At 41.0% G+C, this 15,299-nt stretch overlaps 1 long non-coding RNA gene across 1 annotated transcript in view; it reads left to right on the plus strand.

Annotated features, from left to right (window-relative positions):
• Window positions 1-10,861, plus strand: part of LOC144238025 (uncharacterized) — a 31,677-nt gene extending 20,816 nt beyond the window's left edge. The window contains exons 3-4 of the long non-coding RNA XR_013336980.1: window positions 9,950-9,998; window positions 10,509-10,861. This is a non-coding gene — a long non-coding RNA (uncharacterized LOC144238025). The remainder of the gene's footprint in view (window positions 1-9,949; window positions 9,999-10,508) is intronic.
• Window positions 10,862-15,299: the final 4,438 nt, after the last annotated feature.

A 15,299-nucleotide genomic window follows, 5' to 3' on the forward strand; every position in this document is an offset into this window, starting at 1 on the left:
GGAGGAGTTGCTATGGGAACCATTGCAAAAGATTAAATATATCAAGAGTACATGATTGTGAGAAATGGGTGGGAAAGAGAATTATATTAATGTTGAAATGATGGTTCTTCTATTTGTGGCATTTTCACATTTTTTTTCTAAATCACATACAAAAACTCCTTCACCAACAGAACTCATTAACAAATAAGTCTTTGCTGTATGCTAAACAGAGAGACAATGGAATGTTCATATTTCATTGTGAAAATTAAAGGGCTGTGATTTTTTTTTTTTTTTCTGTGCTTGTTTGTTTTCTAAGCCTAGAATCGCTTTTGGAATAAACTCTGCCATTTTGCATTGTCTGCTACAATAATCTTAGAGGGATACAATAATCCAGAGGGTCTGGAGCACGGCAATGTGGGGTTCCTTGCTCTTTTCCTCTCATCCTGTTGTACATCATATATACCATATTTATTTTGACCCTGGGATCTGGAAAAAAAAATTTTAACCTTCTTGCTTATTGTAATTCTCCTTAGAAAAAATTACCAGGAGGGTCAAAACTAGGAAGGTAAATCCCTGAAGAAGGTTCCTTAAAATGGTGTAAATGCTGTGATTTGAATTCAGTATTCAAAAAATTCAGAATCTTTCAACAGAATCTTTCTTCTTATTATTATTATTGTGAAATTCTCTCAGTCTGTAAGAAGTCAGTTGTTGATGCTCACCTGGTAAGTGGGGACAGCTGGATCATAAATTTCAGAAAGTGACTCCTGGCGTCCTGATTACCCAAAGACAGAACTGAAACTCTGAGGGCACCTAAGTGGCTTAGTTGGTTAAGCATACAACTTCAGCTCAGGTCAAGATTTCACGGTTTGTGGCTTCAAGCCCCACATCGGACTCTGTGCTGACAGCTCAGAGCCTGGAGCCTGCTTTGGATTCTGTGTCTTTCTCTCTCCCCCTCCCCTGCTTGCTCTCTGTGTCTCTCTCAAAAAAAAAAAAAAAAGAAGAACGGAGATTCTTCATGGTCCATTTGCTGTTTTGTCCTTAACCATACTGCCCCTGTGCCTTGATGGATGAACTTAAGAGTAGGATTTAAATTAGAAAAATCCACTGTTTCTTAATTTTAAATCAACTCTTCAGATGAGGTAGGTTTCTGAAGAATTACGGGAAAGTATTTCCCTCTTTTGCAATTATGTAAGGTCATGTTTCAAAGCAAATCTCTGCCAGGAACATATTGTACTTTTTGGTTTACTTTGCCCTTTCCCACAGCACAGAACTGCACCCTTTATTATTATTGTCACAGTTGACTGAAGAAGAGCTATATGTCCAATAAGATGATGCTCTCCGAAGATTTATTCTATATAAAAATATTGTGTTTTAGAGACATAGTCGAACAAGAAATTTGTTTTTATTTTTTAAAATTATTTTTAAAAACTGTAATGTATATTACATATAAATGTATCTAACTTGATGTTGTTAAAATTAAGAAGTAGGCTATGTGTTCATGCTTTTTAAAATATGGTCTCACTTTATTTCAAGTCCATAAATTTCACGCTTTAAACATAATTAACAACTGGGGTGCCTGAGTGGCTCAGTCAGTCAAGTGTCCATCTTCGGCTCAGTCATGACTTCATGGTTTGTGGGTTTGAGCCCCATATCGGACTCTGTGCTGACAGCTTGGAGCCTGGAGCCTGCTTTGGATTCTGTGTCTCTATCTCTCTCTCTGTCCCTCCCCTGCTCTCATACTGTCTCAGAAATGAATAAACATTAACAAATTTTAAAAATTAAAATAACAATGAGGATAAGGAAGACAGAACACTTTAACCAGGAGGGAGCGCAAGTCCTAACATTGTGGCAGCACTTCAAGGTTGAGTCTTCAGAATGGACTGGACCCTGGGGTCACCTCCAAGGAGCTGCAAGGCTCCTTCTTTATCCCAATGCTGCTTTTTGGTTATTTTAGAAATATGGTAGTGGTAGGAGAGGGCATGAAGACTGGATTTTAAAAGGCTGGAGACAGTCTCCTGAGTGGGAGATGAGGTAAAGTATCTTTGGAAGATTTGCATGGAAAACATGAATAAAGATATTTTTGTGGAAAAAATATCACCAAGTTTTCTCCTGTCAATCGGTAAATAACACTGAACCAAAGCAACCAGTACCAAACCTCATATAGAAGAAAGGCCCCTGGTTGCCATTTGCTTCTCAGACAAAAGCATGCTGACCATCTTCTTTTGTTTTTTATTTATTTATTTATTTATTTTTTTACAAATAGTTTATTGTCAAATTAGTTTCCACATAACACTCAGTGCTCATCCCCACAAGCGCCCTCCTCCATGCCCATCCCCCCTCCCGCCCACATCCATCAGTCCTCAGTTTTTGTCAGCATTCAAGAGTCTCTCATGGTTTGCCTCTCTCCCTTTCCCCCACCATTTCCGCCCTTCTTCTCCCCCTTGTTCCTCTGTCAAGTTCCTCCTAATCCTCCTATACGTGCAAACATATGATATTTGTCCTTCTCTGCCTGACTTATTTCGCTCAGCATAACACCCTCAAGGTCCATCCATGTTGCTACACATGGCCAGATTTCATTGTTTCTCATTGCCATGTAGTATTCCATGGTATAGATAAACCACATCTTCTTGATCCATTCATCTGTTGATGGACACTTAGGCTCTTTCCATGTTTTAGCTATTGTGGAGAGTGCTGCTATGAACATTGGGGTACATGTGCTCCTATGCATCAGCATTTCTGTATCCCTTGGGTAAATTCCTAGCAGTGCTATTGCTGGGTCATAGGGGAGTTCTATTGTTAGTTTCCTGAGGAACCTCCACACTGTTTTCCAGAGGGGCTGTACCAGTTTACATTCCCACCAACAGTGTAGGAGGGTGCCCGTTTCTCCACATCCTCGCCAGCATCTAGAGTTCTCTGATTTGCTCATTTTGCAAATCAGACTGGCTCTGACTGGCGTGAGGTGGTATCTCAGTGTGGTTTTGATTTGTATTTCCCTGTGACCATCTTCTTTTGAAGCAACTCAAGAACATCAACTTTCATCTGAATAAAACCTATTCATATTTACAGACTGCCTGGCTCATTATCTTAGGGGTGCCACAAACAAATGCCTCCATCTTACCTATGGTTTGGGAGGTGGCAGAAAGTGAAGTGACATTGACTAACTGATAGCCCCTTTATTTAATGGCTGAGGGTCTTTGAAGGCTGTGGCCAGTGCCAGTAGTGCTGTCGAAGTCAGGACTTCTCCCTTGTCCCCCTTTCATGAAGCATTTTTGTCTTTCCAGCACTAGAAACACTCCCATGCTTATTTTAAGAGGATGAGAGTTTGGTAATTAAATTAATCCTACCACTACCCTTTGCTGTAAGGCTTTGACAGGAGCATATTAAATGTACACACCTTGTTCCTTTTATAGATTTGTTCGGAATGATCTCACTGTGGAAGGAAATCAAATGCAAAGTCATATTTTAATGCATTTAAAACGAGAGGTTTACATTCCACAAGCTTCTGTTTCATTTGTGGGTATTTTCCTCCTAAAGTGCTGTCAATTGCCACTTCGTTTGATTCTTTTCAAATGCAGCTTGGCAGTAGTGCTGACCACATCAATTTCATATTCTCTTTTGTCTGACTCAAGGATATCAGACACTGCTTCATCTTAATGAGGCCTAGTTCTCCTCCTATTACCAGGCTATTTTCCTCTGATAAATCACAGTGTCCTGTGGTGTCATTGCAACTGTAATAGCAGGCAGGTGAAGAGTGAATGATGCTCCTGAGCTCCTGTGCCTCTTTCCTAACTGAGCCTTTGCTCCCATGCTGAAGCTGCGTGGTCTCAAGATCATGAGCAAATTCCTATCCTGTGGATTTCCCTGTGTCATGACTAGGCTTGCCCTCACAGATGCTCTGACTGGTGGTGTGAAACAAGGCCTCCTTAAGAGAACACAATGTGTGGCTCACTTGAAAGGTTTTCTGCTTCCTGGGTAGGGTCATATATGAAAGCTTTTCTTGTTGATTTTTTTTTTTCAATTTATTTCTAGGAAAGAGAGAGAGAGAGAGACAGTGTGAGCAGGGAAGGGTCAGAGAGAGAAGGAGTCACAGACTCTGAAACAGGCTCCAGGCTCTGAGCTGGCAGTCAGCACAGAGCCCGATGTGGGGCTCGAACCCACGAACCGCGAGATCATGACCTAAGCGAAAGTCGGACGCTTAACCGACTAAGCCACCCAGGCGCCCCTTCTTGTTGATTTTTAAGGAGTGACAAAACTGGCCATAAAGTCTGTTTTCTCCTGAAAGGATAGAGTTAAATAAATGAAAAATAATGAAAAAAATTACTTTCCTGTATAATGAAGCCAAGAGAAAATTCTGACATGAATATTTGTTCATTCGCTTGTTCACTAATTCATTCAATATTAATTGATCTCCAACTTTGAGAAAGACATTGTTCTAACTGATGTGAGGGATACATAGTTGACTGGCTTTGAACATGAGGTGGGATTAGGGCTGCATCTGAGGTGGGATCTGAGAGAGATTTCACTGGAGGAAACAGTTCCAGCCTTGATAAAGCTCTGGGAAAGTGCAGAATTTGCAAGGGACAAGGATGTTTGTAAAAGCAGGTTGAAATCCGAAGATATCACAACTTATTCCTATAGGTAAAATAAAGTAACACTTTCTTTTTAATGTTTATTTATTTTTGGGAGGGGGGAGGACAGAGAGACAGGGGGACAGAGGATCTGAAGTGGGTTCTGTGCTGACAGCAGAGTCCAATGTGGGGCTTGAACTCACGAATAGTGAAATCATGACCTGAGCCAAAGTCAGATGCTAAATCAACTGAGCCACCCAGATGCCCAAAAACAACACTTTTAAAGTCAGAGGTATCCTTTAGGAATCTAAAATTTTATTCCATCTAAACTATTCCAACTTGTCCTGATATATCTTCCCGAGGTGTTCCCAGACTGAAGGAGATAGAGAAGCAATGATGACCCGACAGAGGGCAGTGAGAAGGGAGAAGCTTGTGAAGACTCAGACATGGGACTGAGATTTCAGAAATATCATTAAGAGGATTTTTAATAAGCTCCCCAAGTGGTATGCAGGATGAGGATTGTATGCCATTGTTCTACATTTTTCAAAGGCTCGGTTTTGAGATAATGGTATCTCGGGATTACTGCATAAAGGACATGCAGTTCATTCATTTTGCTAAATACACAAAATGTTCTCCATAGATAAAGCCAGATGAGGGTACCCTGATTTTCTGGAAGGCATTATTTTACCACCTCATGCCATTCTCTGTTGAGTTCTTCTCTACGGTTGAGCCTTTGACCTACATTGAGGAATGTATAAAACTCAAGTTTTTAAAAAGTCATTGATATATACCATGGAGGAAAGCTATTAAGAAAATTATAGAATATTTGCATTGCACTGTCCCATGTAAAAAGTTTTCACTCAAGTCTTACTAGTCCCAATACTGGGACCAACTATACTTTCCCCAAGCAATTGCTTTGTTTTTGAAAATAGTTTCAAAGAGTGTTTCTTTCCCTGGGTTGGCTGCTAGAAAGTGCAGATCCCAATATGCAGCAGACTTCTAGTGAAGTGTACTTATGGCAATTATTTTTTTTTCTTTTTCCTCATTTTCTAGACTTCATTTTGAAAGTATTGTATGTGCTTATGTAAGTTACATCAAATCAATTTAAGGGTAAGAAGTGACATAAATAATAAATAAAACATGAATTACAGAAAACACTTAATCTTTCAAAATATTCTAGGGTAAGAGTTGAACTGTCTCCCTTTTTTTTCCCCTAAGGGTTGAAGCTCTGAGTCATAGAATCTTTGGTTTACTGGAATCTCCAGAAGAAAAACAGTATTTAAGAAAATTTCTAGACTTGTAGAGGGCCAGATATGTTCCCAGTTCATATTGTCTTTTGGCATTGTCTTATGTGACCGGTTTCAGATAGTTATTTAAAGAAAGTTCCCAAACATAAATATCAACTAGGGAAGAAAGGATTTGGCAACTTTGGAACTTAGGAATTCCAAACAAAAATGAGGATAGAACATTACATTCTTAAATTTTCTGGTGCAGAATTTCTGATAATCAGGACATACAAAAAATTACAAATTTGGAAAAAGATATATTGCTTTTCTCACACACACCCACAGACATACTCTAACATACAAGAGAATAGATCCACATTATACATATTTAAACTAATTTTCGTTTTTCAGGTCAATTTGGTCAGAACTTTGCATACCCAATTTCTCTTGGAAAATATATGTATTAATCCCAGAGTCAGATACATCTGTAAATAGTTGAAAATCAAACAGTTCATGCCACTTACACTGCCAAAGTGACACCCCATTTAAATTTTTCATAAATGTTTTCCAGATTTGCAAATCCTCTTTGATGTTTTAAATTTAATGAACAAGTGGTGAAATGGTTTTACAGTGGAAGTGAGGCTTTTCAACCAATAGCTGAAGTGCCTGTTTCGCTCAGATCACCTGGGGACAGAGTTTTTAGATGGTCAAACAGAGTATACCTGTCTGGGAGTCATTGGCTTTCTCAGTTGAAAGTATTATGTATATAACTGCAATTTCCCTTTGAGAGCACGCGATTCCATCACCACCAAATCAAGTTCAACACCAAACAAAGCCAATGCATTGAACAATCTCAGCTCTCTTTCTGGACGTAATGTGATTCTTGGTTCTCTTGACAGGTGTGTAGAAGTCTCCAAGGGCTTTTAATAGGCCTAGATATAAACCATTGCTTGCAAAGAAGGGGAGAAAAAAATGCTGATATAACATGCAGGGATACCTTGATTTCCCCAAAAGACTGAGAACATGAAGAAACAATAACAGAATAACACAGACTGCCATTAATTTAGAGAAGTGTTCAAAAAACTGTGTATATATTTGAACCAAATTTTTCCCATTGGGACCCTGATGACAGAGATGGTTCCATCACAGAGAGCCAACACCTGGCAGTGAACCCTCTCCCCTGGTTTGTGGGAATATGGGCTCCACAGACTTGATGCTTCTCACCTATAAGCAAGTCAATATTATTTTCTATCAGGAGGCTTAACAGAATATGCCTTTGTACTGCCTGCTAAAGGAACATGGAAACTGAGTTTCCTGTAATGTTTCAGTCTTGAATATCAATCAAGCTCTCTTTTAAAAAAATTTTTTTTAAGTTTATTTATTTTTGAGAGAGAGACAGAGTGCAAGTTGGGGAGGGGCAGAGAGAGAGGGAGACACATAATCTGAAGCAGGCTCTGGACTCTGAGCTGTCAGCACAGAGCCCAATGTGGGGCTCACACTCGTGAGTTGTGCCTGAGCCGGAATTGGACGCTTAATCGATTGAGCCACCCAGGCACCCCTCAATCAAGCTGTCTTGCAGAAATGTGTCTACTTATAGTACCAGAAGTGTTGGCACCCCCTGAGAGTTTGTTAGACATGCAAATTTAGTGGCCCCAGCCCAGGCCTACTAAAGCAGTCTCTGGAGCTTGAGGCCCTTCTCCACCACCACTGCCCCATGTGTCATCACAGGTGATTCCGATGGATGTTGAACACTGACCAGAAGCCTACTTTTTGCTCCCTGTGCTCTTTAAACCTTTCGTCCAGTCTCTGCCAGTGCCTTGCTTCTAGCTGTTCTCGACATGGAACCGTCATTCACAGACTGCCCTTGGCGATGTCATTCAGCTCTTTCTTCCCACTGGCCTATTTTCTGCCACCTACCAACAGTGCAATGCACCCTCTGCTGTTCCTAACATTGGGACGACTTAATGCTTCCCTTTTTCCTACTGAGGGGAGAGAAGAACCCTTGACTTTTTTCTTTTTATTCCTCAACTGTCAGTGCCAAGCACTTCAATGGCTCTTTGTCACTTACTTTTTTCTTAGTCACAGATTTGGATAAACTCGCCTCCCCAAAGTTGAAGGTGGGGTCATCATCCAGTTTAGAAACAGCATGAAAATAATCTTCTACATTGAGCACATTTATGCTGGTAACTGTTGACAGAGACCAGGGTCATTCTTCCCCTGGCAGCCCGGGGTTCTGCCCAGGTGAGAGTGGTCAGGGAAAGCTGGCTGGGGGTGCATCTGCTTTTCATTCTGACATCGAAACCCCTGGCCTGTTTTTCACCTCTGCTCGCCGTAGTGGAACTAGCTTTCCTATTTCGGCCAGGATTCTGGGTGTCATTAGTGTATGTATATGTGTACCTGCAAGTATAAATGTTGAGTAAAAAAAATGGAGAAAGAAATAGGAAAACCAACAATATCGTCAGTAAGCCTTTCTGACGTCCATGCTGAGGCTAGCAGTTGAGTCTTCAAAAGCAAACTCTGGAGGTTGTGTAGGATGTGGCTGGACATTTGGAAGTGAAGGCTGTTTCCTGGACCTTTCATGAGGACCTCAAATTCGTCATGGTTATATAGAGTGCTTCCAAACAGTTTCTGGAGGATCTTACAGAATTTACCCCCTAAAAGAAAGTTTGGGGTAAGGTCAAAGGGCTAACTGCATCCTCCCTTTTGAATATACAAATTCAAGAATTTATTTCCCAAGAGCTGGCTTTAATTATTAGTCATATGGAAGATTTGGGATCCTGACTTGGGAATCAGGATATTACGTCGTCTTTCTATCAGACTGTTTTGAGCCTTAACAGACTGATCCAATTAATTGCTTCTTCCCACTTATTGCTGCCTTTTGTGAGCCATTATTCTACCTCTTTTGAACTCCACTTCCTGCTCACCACTCAACCTTCACAGTTGCACACAGATACCCTTTTTTTTCTTTCCCCTTTATCTTGAACTCTTTTGGTTTAAATATCTTTCCAAAGTCTTGAAGAAACACTTGAATTGCAGAAAGATGTCACCTGTGTGCTGCATTTCCCAGGAAAAAAAATGTGTCGTTCATTGCAACCCCAGTGCTAACTTTCTGACCATAATTAGCTCATCCACCAAGTGCAATTAAAACTGTCATCTTACTGGTGTCACAGAGCAGCTCTGTAGCTGATTTAGCCTACCTCTGCCTGCAAGCCTTGAAACATGCTTAGCCCTGTTTATCCTTCCCAATACAATGTTCTCCTCCAGCTGGAAGCCAAGAAAGTGCTTGGGGATACCTCCAAATCAATCGGCTTTGTCCTGACCCATTTCACTGTGAGCATAAGAGCCATCTTAAAGCTGATACCACAGATGATGTGCCACTTACTGTCCTGAGTAGAGTAGAGTATATAAGGAAACAGGATTATTGTTTTAGGGCTATTGTCTTAGTCTTTTCAGGCCATTATAACAAAACACCTTAGATTGGTTTGCTTATAGAACAACAGAAATTTATTTCTCACAGTTCTGGAGGCTAGAAAGTCCAAGATCAAGGTGTTGACAGATTTGGTGTCTGGTGAAAGCCTGCTTCCTGGTTCATACACTGCTGCTTTTTCTGGGTGTCTTTACATGGCAGAAGGGGGCAAGGGTGCTCCCTGAGGCCTTTTTTATAAAGGAACTAATCCCATTCATTATGACTCCATCATCAGGACCTATTCCGCCTCCCAGAGACTCCAGCTCCCAACACCATCCCATCGGAAGCTAGGTTGTAACATGAATTTTAGAACGGCACAAATATTATGTCTATAGCAGTTGTGTATTAACATGAGAATTATAGAGAATTCATGGATGCTCTAAGTGTCGCCTTTTCAGTAAAAACATGTCTAAGTATTTGAGAAAATCATGAACAAAACTAAGGAGAAAATAATGGAAGGGAAAGATTCTTGTAACTAACCCCCAGAAATTCTTGATGATGAAATAGAGGAGGGCCCAAGCCACGCACTTAACTACAGCTATGCCAAGTTTGACCTTCATGGCCCTTCTCCCTCTCCTTTCCCTGTCTCTAACTCCATTCAAATATGGCCTCCTGGTGCCCCTCAAACAACTCCCCCACCCTGTCCACTTTAAAAACTCAGTCATCAATGGCTAAAGGCTCAGTGACTATATATCACTCTCTGTTCTCAGATTTTTGCAGTTTAAGAGGAGAGTACTTCTGTCTGGAGGCTTCATGAAGGTAAGGAGCTTTGATCCATAACAGGTGCCAATTAGTACGTGTTGACTGATTGCTGCAGCTCTAAAAACTCGGTCTTCAGGGTCCAAGATGGGCTACCAGGATAGTTAATGTGATATGGGGGTGCATGTAGGACAGACCAAGGCTCTTTGGGATCCTTGCTCATGCTCACACTCAAAATGGAAGACTGATTCTCTGTGTGTATGAGTGGTAAGCTGCCTCAATGTGAGATTTCCTGGGGAAGGGGAGTTAGCTTTGGGAATCAGGTGAAACAGGGAGGAAGAGGCAGAGAAGTCCTCTAGAATTCAAGGTTAGCTTCCTTCTTTATACCCTTCTGCATTTTGTCATTCTATTAATTGATGGATTGGACATAGAGAGGAATCCAGACTGGGGTTGGGGTGAGGAGTTTCAGAAATGGAAATGTTTCCTTCTGAAGTTCAGCCACCAAGCTGGTTAGTCTCAAAATCGCATCGGCTTGCAATTCACAGCTCTACCTTGCTGCCTCCTTCACAGCTGCTTTAACCTATACCAGCCAGGTTGTTGGTAAGCTGCAAAGAAAGCCCACAGAAAGCAAAGGGCCAAGAACATTCTGGATCTGGAAAAGCCACTACTCTGCTGCCAAGGAGAAAGAGAGCACCAACCAGGGCTTTAAGAGGCAAGACAAGGTTCCCCAGCTACTAGAACACTAGGAGGGTCTTCATGAGTGGCTGTCACATGATGTGACATGATGAATGCTAGTCTTTTTGCTCCTGGTTTCTGTACTTCAGAGCCCTGTAACTGATCGGCTGGAGGTTGTCTTGTGCTTTGTGTATGATATATCAACTTTTAACACTGCAGGATTTCCATTTGTGTTTTTATTAGACACTGAAGCCACAAAATACAAATTAAAATCGTTAAGTGAATTTTAAAGTATTGTGTGATTATTATAATTATGAAGTACCTCTTTACATAGATCTCCAAAGACTAAGCCTGTTGAATGATTAGCTTGTTTGTTTTCTAACTCATTTCAGTTCAGTCCTTACTGTATCTAGGAAGTCTTTATGTTCTTTCTTTGGTGTGTAATGAAAACTGTTGTCTCTCCTCCTTTGATGTGTGGGAGAATAAATTGTCTTGCACAATTATAATTTAAATTTTTTATTGTGGCCGATTCTTTGTATAAATAGTTAAATTGCTGCTGATGAATGTCACCTCTGAAAGTGATTCTCAGCCATGGTTTCAATATAGGTTCACAGCAGTGCTGTCCATTAGAATTCTGCAAAGATAGACATGTTTTTTGTTGTCCCAGGAAGTGAACCCTTGAAATGTGGCTAAAGTGATTGAGTCTTGAAATTTTAAATTTAATTTGATTTTAATTAACTTAAATAAAAACAGCCACAGTGGCTACTGCTTACCATAACAATAGTGAGTGCAGGCTCAGAGGTTGAACAGTGGATGAGATCAAGTGAATGGAGTGATTTCTTAAGGATCCAGAAGGGCCCTGTCTCCAAAATCACTGCCTCACCCACCAACTCACAATTATGTACTAGCTTAAGTGGCAACAAATCTGTTTATGCAATGACTGTATCTCCCACAAATTCATATGTTGAAATCCTAACCCCTCCCTGCATGTGATAGTATTAGAAGGTTGGGCCTTTGGAAGGTAGGCAGGTCATGAGGGTGGAGCCTTCATGAGTGGAATTAGTGCTCTCATAAGAAGCGACATGCTGTCCACGATGGGAGGACACAGTAAGAAGGTGGTCCTCTGCAAACCAGGAGGAGGGCCCTCACCAGAACTTGACCATGCTGGCACCCTGATCTCAGACTTCCCAACTTTCAGAACAGTAAGAAATTAATATTTGTTATTTAAGCAACTCAGTGTGGTGATTTGTCACAGCAGCCCAAGCTAAGACAAAAGTCTTGAGTGAAAGCGTCACTGGGACATAAGTTCTTGCCACGTTGGAGATGGTGATGGCTCTATAGAAATGGAGGGCCTGGCTTTCCATAAGCCATGTAAGGAAAGCAACCACCTTACTTTAGAGTAACAATCCCCTTTTAAATATTCATACTGTGCTCTAATCACAAGAGAAATATATGGCAGTTCTGGTTGAATGACTGACTTCAGGCCATTTCCTGGGGGTCATGGAGGAGGGTTTGAGCCAGATGCCAAGATTTCTGATGTCGCTAGGGCAGGGACAGTAAACAACATTAGGAAGGAGAGAAAGGAGAGGGGCCAAGATGAACTAAGTAATTCATACTTTTGCCCAGTCACTTCACCTAGACTGAGAAGAAGATGTAGTAGGAAGATTTCAATAGCCTGGGCAGAGGTCCCTTGGCCCCGCCATTTGCAACAGTGGCAACAAATGGGCAGTTTCTTAGTTCCTCCCTTGAGCTGGTCTTCTGAGAGGAGAGATTTGTGTTTTTTTTTTTTTTTANCGCTTAACCGACTAAGCCACCCAGGCGCCCCGAGAGATTTGTGTTTTATTCATTTTTGAATCCCGCACAAAATTATCTCTGGAAGGATGTCTGGAAGACCAACTGGAAGGGTGTCTAAGCTGTGCTTTTTCACCTTTGCTAACTCCCTTTTCAAAACAGGGACCGATCCTGTCTCTGCTACCATCTGCCTGTGGAGAAGTACCTTGGTGGACCAGGAAGCCAGAATGGTTAGGCCCCCATCTCCTCCTTCCTTTGAGGGTTTATGGCAGTGAGAAAAGGACAGTGGTTGAGAGGGATTTTAAATGCCTTCGCTGCCAACTTGTTTGAGAACCACACAAAAGAATTTTGAAACTGAAAGATGCTCATGCTTTAACAAATGGTTTACAAATTCCATTAGTTGGAACCCATTTTTACCTTATCCTTGACAGCTGGCTTGAGAAAAGATGAGGAGCAACTCAGAAATTTCTGGACTCCACTGAAATAACTGGAATGTCCTTTTCCTTTTTAGTTGTTTGTTTATTTATTCATAGTTAAGAGCTAAATTTTGCCTATGGCAAGGCAACTCCCATCTCTCCTTACCCAGCTCACTCCCTCCTGTGTACCTCTATCCCCCCACTACCACTCCTGCAGCCTAATTATTTTCTTTGAAAATGAAAGGGCTAGGATTTGTCAAATTATTGATCCTGTTTAGTTCTGCAGTCAAAGGAACTTTGGTGAAAATCATTTCAGATGATATATTTGGTATGGGGTTTAGAAAGGAGGCTGGATGGCTCAGTCAGTTAAGCATTTAACTTCGGTTCAGGTTATGATCTCACGGTTCAAGAGTTTGAACCCCACGTGGGGTTCTGTGCTGACAGCTCAGAGCCTGGAGCCTGCTTCGGATTCTGTGTCTCCCTCTCTCTCTGCCCCTCCCCCACTCATACTCTGTCTCTCTCTCTCTCAAAAATAACTAAATGTTAAAAAAAAAAATTAGAAAGAACTGACCAAAGGGAACTCAGGTTTCAAAGATGACATCTTAGTAATATACTTTATTGGTAGAGTACAGAGTTTTATTGGCCAAGCTAAAAAATCTATAACATGAACACCATAATATTTTCCATGTATACTGGTATACTGAAATAATTCTAAGACCATTCTCAGCTCTTTTGAGTAAGGATGCTACACAAATAAAGCTGGTGATGATATTATCACTGTTCACCATTTCTTTTCTTTATTTTAAGGTTTTTAAAAATTTTATTTTTGAGAGAGAGAGAAGAGAATGAGGAAGCTACAAAGAGAGAGAAGAACAGAGGATTCGAAGGGGGCTCTGCTCTGACAGCTGCATGCTGATGCAGGGCTTGAACTCATGTACCATGAGGTCATGACCTGAGGCAAAGTCCGATGCTCAACCAACTAAACCAGCCAGGCATCCATCCTCATTTCTTTTCTGCTACTGACAATTTTTTTGGACAAGTACACATACTTATCTTCCACTAGCACCGAACCTCTTAAGAAATGAGAAAGAGAAAAAAATCAAGTGCTTGGAGAAATATCCATTGTCTCTAACTTAGCTGCTACAACATGTTGCTAATTTAGGAGGGACAAAACAAAACAAAAAAGAAACCCAAAACAAAACTATTTACAACAGTTGATGAACAGAAGCATTGTTCTCAATGAGAGATTCAAACTATTGGATTTCCTGTGTAATGAGCCACTTCTGGCGGCAGGGTGCCTGGATTCTTGGATTCAGAAATTCCACTACTTTAGAAGAATGCCATAGGTTCATTTTGATTAATTTATTGAGCAAAGCAGTACTCTTGGTACTTTAAAAAATATTCTTGGATTTTGTGAGTGGTTGCTATAGTTTATTAATGCAAGTTATGCTCTTTGATACAATTACATCATGGTATGCATATTTTATTTTATTTTATTAATTTAATTTAATTTATTGCTTTTTGAGAGGGGGAGAGAAAGTGCATGTGTGCAACCTGGGGCTCAATTTCACAACCATGAGATCATGACTGAGATCATGACCTGAGCTGAAGTCAGGAGTCAGATGCTTAACCAACTGAGCCACCTAGGTGTTATTTTATTAAGTAAATTTTAGATGACAGAAATGTTCTCAATTTAAGCTTTTTAGAGCCCCTGCTTCCTCAGGTCTTTTATACTTTTCAGCCTTTATCTGTATCTGAATTTTCTCTACTGAGTTCAATCTTTGCTACAAGTGGAGCTTATTAATATATATTGATATATTTATCCCCTTCTCCACTCTCATTTAATTAGTTGATACTTATTAACTGATACTGATTAAGTGGGCAAAGGTGTGCTCATTGTCTTGGGGTCCCACCTTATGCAGACCCTGCCCTATCGCCATTTCTGACTCTTATCTCTCTTTTCTCCTGCAGTCCCCCATCTGCAAGATTGCTATTAGATGCCTGAATGTTCCTTTAAGTGAAATATATTTCAGACAAGTTCCTATGACCATCCATAGTGACATACCCATCCCGGTCACGTAGGCTTGTAACCTCGATGTGACCTCGTGGTTTCCTTCTTGTTCATCCCTCAGGTCCGGCTCACATCTAGGTATTTGACTCATGCCTTGTTCTGTTTCTCCTGTCTTCCCCCTACTTCCAACACCACTGTCACCCATGACTCAGATCTTCACTTCACTTGAGTATTACTGCATCAGCGTTCCAGCTGCTGTCTGCTTTGTGCCCTTCCTCTCTCCAACCCAATCCACTTGCCTGGACAGATTCATTTTTTCTAAGAACAGTACTCTGATTATGATAATCCCCTGCTCAGAAACCATCAAGGACACTCTTTTGTTGAGAGAATAGTCTACCTATCTGGGCATGGAAGTCAGACCGACCAAGGTAGGGCCCCCGAGCTGCTTCTCCGGCTTTTCTCTTACAC

The sequence above is a fragment of the Crocuta crocuta genome, unplaced genomic scaffold (genome assembly GCF_008692635.1).
Source record: "Crocuta crocuta isolate KB4526 unplaced genomic scaffold, BGI_CrCroc_1.0 scaffold457, whole genome shotgun sequence".
Classification (NCBI taxonomy): domain Eukaryota; kingdom Metazoa; phylum Chordata; class Mammalia; order Carnivora; family Hyaenidae; genus Crocuta; species Crocuta crocuta.